Source organism: Salvia miltiorrhiza, chromosome 2, assembly GCF_028751815.1.
Source record: "Salvia miltiorrhiza cultivar Shanhuang (shh) chromosome 2, IMPLAD_Smil_shh, whole genome shotgun sequence".
NCBI lineage: Eukaryota > Viridiplantae > Streptophyta > Magnoliopsida > Lamiales > Lamiaceae > Salvia > Salvia miltiorrhiza.
In genome coordinates this window covers 32,759,172-32,767,900 of record NC_080388.1, presented here as the reverse complement: position 1 = coordinate 32,767,900, position 8,729 = coordinate 32,759,172, and the positions used below count along the sequence as shown (strand labels likewise).

Sequence of the window (8,729 nt, the reverse complement as noted above, 5' to 3'; positions counted from 1 at the left end):
AGAAAAAAAAAAAAGGCCAAGGTTGTCTGTATTTTGGATGATTGCTAACTTGTTTATATAGATAAATATAGGTATGTCAATCCAACCCAACACTTGTCGGTTGGCCTAAATAGACCGACAACTTGAGATAGTTAAGTCAGTCTGAATAACCCGTAATCGGATAGCTCGACAACCCAACATGATTGACCCGAAAATAGTCCGAACTCTATAGGGTCGACCCAAAAACAATGTGTTTTGTTGATTATATGAAACTTTTCTCGTTATTTAGTTTTTCAACTTAATTAGGTTTCTTTTGAAAATTAGTATATTAAGATTTTGTTTCCAAAGATTTGAATAAAGTATTTTCATTCAAGGTTTGAAAGTTATAAACATCATTTCACTACTTTGTGTTTTTTTTTTCTAATACTTAACATAAAATGTTTAGATGTAAAAATAAAAAAATGATAATCATTTAAGAAAAATGTGTGTATTTGTTTGTTACAAGTAAATAATTGCAAATATATACTCCCTCCGTCCCACGAATCTTGAGTCATTTCCTTATATGGCAAATTTTTTTCCCTTTATTCACCTTTTCATCTACCACACTTAACACACTAAATACTATTCTCTTAATTCTCGTGCCGAAAAGAATTGACTCAAGATTCGCGAGACGGAGGGATTACATATATATATTATTTAATTTTTTTCCAGTTCCACTAGCCAGATAGGTTAGTCCAACCCGAAGCTTAGAGTTAATGTAAAGAATTTATATTTCAAACAAATTTGAACCTGAATAACCCACAATCCGATAGAACTTGATTGAAGTCCCTAGGTAAATATATATGACGAGTTCAATTATTACACCCGTTGATTAAGAAGAGGATGGTTCACCTGTAGTGTGCGATGAATCGAGAGAATAACAAAAATAATGGAAACAAAAGAGAAGGTTGTAGTATTGTTGATTGCGTGTGTTTACAATGGTGAACATATCTCCTATTTATAGAGGTTTACAATGAGGGAAAATAGGTAAATTCCCAGCTAATAACGACCCCTAAGTTAGTTAGGAAGATTCTTTGATAAGAGGTGTCAGTGGTTCACACGCCTTCAGCCCATTTTCCAGCGCAGCCGTCAGCTCTGGACTTTTCTTCGTGGATATGTCAACCTTGTTCAATGGAGTGAATTATCTCTGCCCTGTTCTCATACAGGTCTATCTGTCTTTCCGTGTTTCTCCTTTGGTCGTATCAGCGCTGACTCTCTATGTGGTAGAATTCCTTTATAGTGGCTCCGGGGCTTCTGACTTACGTGCTTTTCACGAGGGATATTATTCAGACTTTTCTTCGCTCCGTCCTTGCTAGGGCTGGAACCATCGCTGCTGCTAAGTTCGCCCTATACATATTTTACTCTTCATCAATATAATACTCCATTTATCCCCAAAAAAATAGTCCTAAAAGGAGACGACACACGTTCTAATAAAAATGGTTATTGTATTGTGAATGGAGAAAGAATTCCACTTAAAAAATAGTATTAATAATTATAATAAATTGTATTGTTAGTGGATAAATGAGTTCACAATATGATAAAAAAAATTCAAAAATGAAAAAGAACTAATTTTTGTGGACGTTCTAAAAAAACAAAAAATGACTGTAACGCCCTCATTTTCCCAAGCCAAAAAGAAATTGAAAAATAATGGAAAAACTTAATTGAGCTGAATAAACATGGCATTTTTTACTCTTTTAAATTGGTTATTCATAATCTGAAGAGATAAATTGAAAGGAATTTAGTGATTTCAAGCAATTAACAATATTCAAACTCTCAGGATCACATAAGTTTAGTTTCGTAACTCTGATCAAGCTTCATTAAGGTAAATATGATTCAAAAGTTTAAGCTCAATACGATACCATTGCATCATATAGTAGGAGTCTTGAGTGTTGGGTCCCTTGAGGTTTGAAAGGACTGGTGTATGGGGAGGGGAATACACCTGTAGGTTATTTTTGAAAATAAGATTACTTAAAACCAACACCTTTGTTCTCAAAGACAGTTTGACTGATTTGAAAATGCACGCTTCAGATGACAAGGGGTGGCGTTTGATACTGAAACGAAGGTTCCGTGGGTGACTTCAATTAATTGATATGGTCAATTAACTTCAGTCCAAGAAAGGCTTTAGTCGTAAGTAAAATAGAGTAGAATTACTTGTTTAACTGACTATCAAAAGATTAATCAGTTAAACCTATAACTCTAGCAACAGAATATTAAACTTAGTGAAATAGGCTTGAAATATTTTCTTCATAGAGAATACCTTAGGTACTCTTTTCAGTTAATCAGTATTAGAGAAACACAGTTCTGCGCAAGTACTGAATATAAAGCAAGTAAGAACATAAGGGATTTTTACGTGGTTCGGAAAACAACGTTCCTACATCCACGACCAGATGATTAGTCTGACAATTACTCGCTAGTGCTTACGAGTGCACAACAAACCTGACCGCAATGCTTACGGGTGCAAAGCAAACCTGAACAACTGAAACAACTGTTCCAGTACCAACACACCGAGTTGGATTCCTCTTTCTCCTCTTAGTGCGATAACACACATTAAGAACTTTGAGTCAGAACACTGGTATGAACTCGCTCTAACTTCAAACGCTTAACTCTAAACAAAGAGTGGTTTGAACTTGTTTTCCAACTAGGATTACTTGAGAACAGACTCTCGCGTAATCAAAATCTAGGCTTAGGATGTATATGAGATATATGCCTAGAAATCTAATAGAGCTTTGATGATCAGATATTCTGATGGCTTAAGCTTTGATGACTCTCTTTTTCGATTCAATCTGTCGTAGATGGTTGAGCTTGGGTAGTAATTTCTGCAGATCTTCGGCTATGTAATTGAATCGGTAAAGATTTGCGGTTGATCCTCAACACTATTTATAGATCGAGTTCCGAATAGTTCCGTTGGAGAGAAGGTCTTCTAAATTCCTGCCGTTGTGAGATGTAGTCACTTCATGGGCTGAGGTGGCAATCTTTGCAAGCTCATTCACACTTGAATTTGAATCGGTGTTGTCTTGGAGCTTGTTACTTCTGCAGCTTTACACGAAAAGAGGAAGTTTGGTCCTTGCAAGGAAGGTCGTCAAATCCTCTGCATTTAATGCTTCGTACATGGCATTTAATGTTACGTGTCTGATACTCCTTGGTTCAGTCGAGAGTAGAAAGGTTGTTGGCTCTTCTCACTTTGTTTCAGTTCTACGATGACATGAATCATTTGAGTAGCTTCTGATTGGAACTTGCATTCAATCTTCAGTCAGGAAATATCTCATGATGCTTCAGTTGAAATGACTTCAGTTGCGCTGTCCTTATTCATCAGTCAGCAAGCTAGAGTCCTATTCTAAGCACTTTGAACTCTAACACTTGAGTTCAACCAAAAAGAATAATGCTGTAGAAAGAACCTAAGAGATTTTGGTATCATCAAAACAAGGGCAAGGATATTTCATTCATTTTCCTGCATTGAGTTTTAGAGGATTGAAAGACATGATAGCAGGCTAGTCATTAGCGGAAGCAAAAGAGAGCGGGGAACCCTGACCTCAGCTCAACCTCGTCTGCACCAACAGATCAACTTGAAAACATTTAAAAATATTTTGGGCTAAGTACTAATATACTCAGTGAGCATTTTATGAAATAATCGAGACATTTTATCCTATATCACAATCATAACTCACAAGATTTTAAAACATAAATCAACTTCTAAGCTTGACAAAACTTTTCTCATTAAGTGGTGTGCCATGTAACGTTCGATTGTTGCTTACTACTTATGATCTCGGACTTCTAGCCACCATCAGATCGCTTTCTTTTTCCCATTTATTGATCTCAGGATGCATACGGTCAGATCAATAATCTTAACTATGCTTCGGAACACATCCAGACAAGCACCCTTATAATGCATGCTTGTTAGTGCATGATGGCGATCAACCCATCGAGTCACTAACCTTGTGTACACAATTCTCATTTAACGTGTTAGTTCAAATGATAATCTCGATCGATTCTTATGCGAGCATTAAACAATACAAATCGCACATAAAAAAAATATTTATATTGGATAAACAAATAATTTTCATGAAATGTATGAGCTTATATAACTCAAGATATATTTTTGTAAAATAAAGTCCACCTTGATAGGACAAAGCCTGAAGTTCAAACGTAACTGGACAAGCAATGTTAATCCTCTTGGTCAACTGAGCCTACAAGATAACTTAATCTTAATAGGTTTCGTGATACTAGTCTTAGTTAATTGCAAGGCAAGGCTACTAAGTTCTGATTCACTATGCTCGGGTTTTAAAACTCACTTTATAATCTGAAAAATCAATTTTCAGCTAAGGGCACCAACAATACTCTTTGCTTGGCTTTTCATAAAACTCTTAAGCCAAAAATAAATTGCAATGCTTAAATAATTTCTCTTTCAAAAGCATAATATAACTTATTATCATTATACTCTAATCACATAGCATATAATTCACATAATTATATGCACACAAAAATTTAAGATGCAACAGATTAGATCTATTGATAAATCAAGTAAATATTTTCTGAAATAAAATGTGGGAGAGCGGCAGATAAAGCCCTAGGCGGTTGGCGGCGAGAGGGAACGGTAGCGATTCGTTGGCCGGCTAGAGGTGCGAACGATCTCGACATGTGTAGGAGGCGCGAACAACAGTTTCATGGCGTCAAACGGCGACGAACGGCGGCAAAGAGTTGCAAATCAGAGGAGTGAACTGTAGCAGATTAGGGTTTCAAAAACTGATTTAGGCGTGAGCTATAGCATATTAGGTTTCAATAATTGAATTTTGGAGAGATAAATAATCTATTGTGTTTTTAAAATTAAATTAAAATGAAATAAGCCACATAGGATATATATTTTAAAGCTAGAAGCTCTAGAGTTGCAGGGATTTAAAATAAAGATATGTCATGATACCACGTATGACCTATGATTAAGGAGAGGCCATGAATCCCAAACTGTATTATATAACGATTTTATACGATTATATTTGAAGTTATTTGTGCAAAATTCGCCGTTAGTAGAAATAGGATTATAAAGCTAGAAATTGAAGAAAATGAGTAGAGGACTGAATATGGCGTTGATATCTTGTTAATGAAATTGAAGTTGTATTTTTGTATATTCATTATTTGCTTCTTCATCGTCTCCAATCTTTTTTTTCGTTAATTAGGGGCTATTCTAATGGTGAAGGGATATATTTTTAGGGTTTATTTTAGAGTAGATTTTGAAAATAGCCACTTTGGAATAGTAAATTTAAAAAACTACCCACTGAGATAATTTTTTTTAAAAAATACCCACAATTATCATTTTACCCTTGCATATAAATTTTTTAAAAATACCCACGAATTCACAACCAGTCGAATTCACAACCAGGATTTATTTTGTTTGTGAATTCAAGCTTTAAAACTCGAATTCACAACTGAATAACAAGTATTAGTTGTGAATTCAAGTTTTAAAGTTTGAATTGACAACTACAAATAGTGTTAGTTGTGAATTCACAACTATAAATAGTGTTAGTTATGAATTTGCATGAATTCACAACCAATAAAACTTGAATTCACGACCAACACTATTTTTAGTTGTGAATTTACAATCAATAAAACTTGAATTCACAACCAACACTATTTCTAATTGTGAATTCACAACCAACGCTGGTAATTCAATTGTGAATTCATAAAATTCAGTTGTGAATTTATCGAGTTAGTTGTGAATTCAAGAACATTAACCAGACAAATTAATTCAATTTTCATATCCCCTATTGCTAAATAAATCAGCATGTATATCTCCCAAAATGATATTAGTATATTTTTATGGGTTAAGTATCAAATAAGCCCCTAACATAGAAGTCCTTATCACGTATAAATCCCTATAGTCGAAGTTGGTCCAATCGAAGTCCTTAATTTCGAGCAATTAGCCCCTCCGCCCTAACGGCTGTTTAACGCAGTTAACTATTTTCATTTTTTTAATATTTCTTTGGCGGTGGAAACACGCCGGAAAGTGCAGAGCAGCAACTTCGACCCCATCTGTAATCTCCTTAGCAGATACCCTCCATTCCCATCTGCAATCTCAATCTTCTAGCCCTAATTTTTTTTCTTTTCTTGTTTCTCATGAAAATTGAAATCTTCGCCATCAATTTCATATATATATATAAGGTGAAAGTTGACTGATTTTCACTGGGTGATGAATTTCGCGACTATTTCTTTAATTTCTAGATTTGTTTGTTGCTAAACCAACCCGGAGTTGAGAAGTGAAGCTCATTCCCGCCATATGTCGTTGACGTATTTCAATGACCATGATATTTTCTCTCCTCCAAATTCTCGCAAGTAGGATTGTTTTCTCACGAACTAATTAATGGAGTCCGCCGCCTCGCGCCCTGGTGTGGTAATCGACAGTGGCACTGGGTAAGTTGATGGATTTCAGTTGCTCTTTCTTTCCCCTTCTTGAAATTGCAGTGCACTTGTTTGATGAAATGCGTCATCATGTCCAATTGTGCTGATTTGAGTTTTTGATCTAGTTTTTGCTAAAGCTTGAATCTTTTCTCTCACTCGCCTCTGCTGGGTTTTGATTGATTGCAGGTATACTAAAATGGGATTTTCCGGAAATGTGGAGTTGTGCTTCATAGTTCCGACTGTAGTTGCATTAAGCAACTCGTTCTTGAACCAGTCGCGGCCGAGTTCGAGCAAGAGCAACAATTAGCTAGGGAAGCACAATGCAGGGGTGATGGCGGATCTCGATTTCTATATAGGAGAATAGGCGTTGTCTAGATCTAAGGAGATTGCAGATGGGGTCGAAGCTGTTTCTCCTTCTTTGCACTTTCCGACGTGTTACCGACATGCTTCCATCGCAAAAGAAATTAAAAATAAAAATAGTTAACGGTGTTAAACGGCCGTTAAGACGAAGGGGCTAATTACTCGAAATTAAGGACTTCGAGGGTTTAGTTGGACCAACTTCGACTATAGGAATCTATAGTCGATATGGACCTCTATGTTAGGGACTTATTTGATACTTAACCCAATTTTTATATATTCACAACATGAAAGTCACAAAAGGGGAGATCAACGCACATCTTCAAGCTTATTGCAGAATGTCACCATTTCACACCTGCTCACCTTCTCATCCCTCAATTTGTGGGTTTATACCCACGCTTTCCCTCAAAAGCGAAATTGCAGCCACCACTATTTTCACAGAGTTCTGGCAGGGCTAAAATCAGATCATGAATCCTAAATCGTCAAATCAGATCGTGAATCCTGCTAGTAGCAATTAACACAGACCTTGTTGTTGGATTTCGATTGGAGCTCTCAGAGCCGTCGTGACGCCGCCATACAAGGTCGGATCGGTCCTGGATTGGCTACATCGTCGTCATCTCCGACGCTCTCTATCGCCGCGAGATTTACATCGTCTGGTGCGGCACCTCCTGCCACCGCCGCGGTCCAGTCCGCCGCGCAGCTATAGCCGGATGAGAGAAAGAAAAATGGGAGGGAGAGAGAGTGGAAAGAGAGAGAAAGAGAGCGCTAGAGAGAAAGAGAGAGAGAGGTAGAGTGAGAAAGAGTGAGAGATGGTTAAGAGTGAGTAATTTTTTAATTTAATTTTAGGGGTAATTTAGTCATTTAACACAAAAAATGGGTATTTTTTAAAGCTTTTATTTGAATAGGTAAATTTTAAAATTACTAAAAAAATGTGGCTACTTTCATATATTGACTCTTTATTTTATTGTATTAGAAAAAGTTATTAGTGAATTATTGATTATAATTTTAAATTTCAATTACAAGGCCAAAATAGTATACTTAGTATAATTATTAATATCTATATATTATATAAAAGAGCAGTTTAACGGTTATTTTTTCCCGCCATATTTTAAAATTATAGTTACTTTTTAAATTTCAGTTATTAAAATATATATCCACTTACTTTAACTACATAGTCGGCAGTTTTTTAGTTTCCAATTCAAACTTTTGTTATTCTTTTCTTTTCTTTTATCTTATACATTTTCCTTTCTTTTTTTTTTGAAAATTATTAATATGAGTAATAATAAAATATTTAATATGCATATCAAATTAAAGACCATAAAATTAGCTTTAATTTGATATATAATAACTGTAAAATAGATTTAATAACAATAATAATTATGATAATATTAATAATAATAAATAATAATAATAATTTTATCAAATAATTTTCAATTGTTTAATAACTATAATTATCATTACACTTTATATAAAGTTGAAAATTTAATGTTTTCAAATTTGAGTTATTAGATTAATTGATGTTGATTATTTTATTTTATTTTTGAAACATATTTGGTATTTGTTTATATTTTTTTTATATTTATATTTATTTATTTAAACATATCGTTTAATTTCGATGTTCGGGGCATACTAGTTCTTTTTAAATAAGGGGTAATAGTGAGTAAAATGAGGATTATGAATAAAATTATCCTAAAAAAATCAGAGGGACATACTTTTAAGAAAATTGCAGCCCAATATTTAAATAGGCAGCCCATACTTCAAAATAATTAAAGCCTAAAACCTTGAATAAATCAAGGTCAGGTCAATAAAAGGGCCCAACATAAGCCCTAAGCCCAAATCCTCTGTTCTTCTTCTTCAAAACACACACACAGTACATGCACGCATCAGATTCAGCGTACACACGCACACGCCTCGCCGCATTCTCCTTCTTAAGCGGCGAGGGCGCTGCCCTCAACCGCGCCGCCTCC

General features: G+C 35.0%; 2 long non-coding RNA genes across 2 annotated transcripts; one reads left to right on the top strand and one right to left on the bottom strand.

The window, feature by feature from the left end:
- Positions 1–4,421: 4,421 nt before the first annotated feature.
- On the bottom strand, positions 4,422–7,604 carry LOC131012046 (uncharacterized). The gene is made up of 2 exons (XR_009097173.1): positions 7,081–7,604; positions 4,422–4,733 (listed from the first exon to the last, which is right to left on the bottom strand). It is a non-coding gene; the product is annotated as an uncharacterized LOC131012046 (long non-coding RNA).
- LOC131012047 (uncharacterized) lies at positions 4,744–7,778 on the top strand. The gene is made up of 2 exons (XR_009097174.1): positions 4,744–6,417; positions 6,592–7,778. It is a non-coding gene; the product is annotated as an uncharacterized LOC131012047 (long non-coding RNA).
- The last annotated feature ends 951 nt before the right edge of the window (positions 7,779–8,729 follow it).